The 2,792-nt window shown below is 48.6% G+C and overlaps 1 pseudogene; it reads left to right on the top strand.

The window, feature by feature from the left end:
- Nucleotides 1-329: 329 nt before the first annotated feature.
- Nucleotides 330-1,301, top strand: LOC130684735 (olfactory receptor 52L1-like; annotated as a pseudogene).
- Nucleotides 1,302-2,792: the final 1,491 nt, after the last annotated feature.

Here is a 2,792-nt window from a genome sequence, read left to right as displayed (position 1 = left end):
AGCATTCAGTAAGGCCAAGGGGGGACACGGAGAATCCTTTCGGGTTGACATTCCAAATTAGAAGTAATTGAATGGTAGAGTTTAAACATCTCTCTAAAAGCAGTGTATGATTACCCTTCTGTAAATGGAACTGGACCTATCAGAATACAGACATAAGAATGGCTCATGTTAAAAAAAATTATCTCAATAAAAGGAAATTTTCTTCCTTGTGTTTAATTTTCTTTCCTTCGGTTGCAGTTTAAGCCTCTTACTTCTTATGAAGACTGTAGCCAGACCTGGACAATGTGATGATGCGTCAGGAATGGAGAATTTCAGTTTAGGTTTCTTTTCTCTCTTCCTTGTGTAAGCCACTGATGATTGCCTTTAGTAATTGCAGCTGGCTGCTACTCCAGTCCTCTTTTTCCTGGTCAACATCCCAGGTTTAGAGGAAAGCCAGCACTGGATAGCATTGCCGCTGTGTGTCCTTTACCTCCTTGCCCTCTGGGGCAATGTCACCATCCTGTTGGTCATCTGGACTGACCCATCCTTGTACCAGCATTTGTACGTATTCCTGGCCATGCTCTCTGGCATTGACCTGGTCCTGGCCTCCTCCACTGCACCTAGAACACTGGCAGTGCTCCTGGTTCGTGCCCACGACATGGGGTACACTGTCTAACTGATCCAGATGTTCTTTATCCATGCGTTCTCCTCCATGGAGTCAGGTGTTCTTGTGGCCATGGCTCTGGATCGCTACATGGCCATCTGTCACCCTCTGCGCCATTCCACCATCCCGCATGCAGAGATCATAGGGCACACTGGAGCAGCAGTGCTGGTACGGGGCTTCCTGCTCCTCCCCTTCCCTGTCCTGTTGCAGAGACTTACCTTCTGCAGAACCACCATCATAGGCCATGCCTACTGTGAGCACATGGCTGTTGTGAAACTTGCCTGCTCTGCAACCACAGTGAACCGAGCCTATGGGTTGGTAGTGGCCCTGCTGGTGGTTGGGCTGGATGTCCTGGCCATTGGCGTGTCCTATGCCCTCATCCTCCAGGCAGTGCTGAGGCTACCAGGGCATGAGGCCTGACTCAAGGCCTTTAGCACGTGTCGTGTGGGTCTCATATTTGTGTCATCCTGTTCTTCTATGTTCCTGGAATGTTTTCTTTCCTCACTCACCACTTTGGCCACCATGTTCCCCTCACATCCATGTTCTTCTGGCAACACCCTACCTCCTTGTGCCACCAGCACCCAATCCTCTCATCTATGGCGTGAAGACTCGGCAGATCCGCCAGCGAGTACTCAGGGTGTTCTATGTACAAGGGTAGCTCTCAGCACATCCTGATTATCTTCTTCAGAGGCTCCTGCTGGAGACACTGCCGGGAGCTCAAGGGTGGTCGGGCTGTCTGGTGGGGGCCATTCTCCAGAGAGAAGTCTTCCTTGTCTTAGCAGTGTCATGGCAGAGGACACTCAGGGGCACGTGGCTCCACAGCTGAAGTCTGAGGCCTAGAATCAAGGTGATGACAGTGTGGAATTCCTCCTGCACGTGATTTCGTGATATGACTTGTGTTGGTTATATCTGCCATGCTTGACCAGAGGCTCCAGGCAGACAGGTGTCTGTGTTCTGTTTTCTTCTCGGTAGCTGCTGACCAACTTACTCCCCAGCATAGGTATCATCCTCAGGAACTATTTGCGATACCGGATGAATGCACAAACCTGATGCTTTGCAGTGAGTGCCCCTAGGTCCCGCTTAGTAATTTGCAGTGTGATGTTCTGTTTAGACTCGGAGGACAGATCTCCCATCCTAGAATCAGATGCTCATCAGGAGACAGGGACAGGGCACCTTTTTGAGAGAAAGAAGCTCAGAAGTGCTGTTGAGATAAAAAAATCAGATTCTTCACTCTTTATTCCCTTCGTGCTCTTAGTAGTTGAGATGGTTCACAAGGAAGTGAAGAGTGATCCAAGTGAGGAGGGTCAGAACCACACACTCCTGTGTGCAGGGGCCACGTGCTGGGTCATGGCCACACGAGAGAGCGGGGACCAGCAGACAGAGAGGAGTTCCTCCATTTTATTCCCTTGATTTTAGGCCTTACATCTCCTTTCTACTCCTTCTTCCCACCTTCATATGGGGAGATTTGACATGAAAATTAGGCTCTGGGTATAATCACCCTACTACCTGCAAGGGACATTGCAGAATCCCCATAAACAGAGCCCCAGCAGAATATGAAATGCAAAAGAGAGTGGCTGGCCTCCAGGTTTCTCCCTGGGAAGCCGATCATGAGGTTCTCACACCGGTGAGTATATGATACTCGAACACAATGCGCAAGAGTCCAGTGCTGTTCTTACAGACCCTTGGGGCAGGCAGTGAAATGAGCAGCTTAGAACTTATTTCCTACATTGGGGTGCATTAACCCCATCCACTGCTCCCAGTGATCTCTGTCCAAGTGTATTAGTGATCCTTCTTCCCGAATGGAAAAGCAGGCAATGGAGCAGAGAAGTGGAAAGAAGAGAGCAGAATTGTTCACTCTCACTATTCCTTCCTTGTGAGGGGAAAAAAAATCCTCCCTATGTAGAAGCAGAGGAGGTGGAATTAAGGTTCTTCCCTAATAAGCAGCACGCAGGCTTGTTTCATATTCTTTTGAGTAAGGCTGATAGTACTAGACGGGGCTGGAAAATGGCACGGGGGAAGGAGGGCAGCGCATTTTTGTGTGTGTTGCATCATAAATTATGTCTCGATAAATTTCAAAAGAAGAAAACCTGACATACATTTTCTTAGCGAACAAAATTGAACTGGGAAACAATATCTATAAGATAGCATG

This window comes from Manis pentadactyla, chromosome 9 (genome assembly GCF_030020395.1).
Source record: "Manis pentadactyla isolate mManPen7 chromosome 9, mManPen7.hap1, whole genome shotgun sequence".
Classification (NCBI taxonomy): domain Eukaryota; kingdom Metazoa; phylum Chordata; class Mammalia; order Pholidota; family Manidae; genus Manis; species Manis pentadactyla.
The sequence above is the reverse complement of the archived record's forward strand: the minus strand, read 5'-3'. Positions and strand labels throughout refer to the sequence as shown.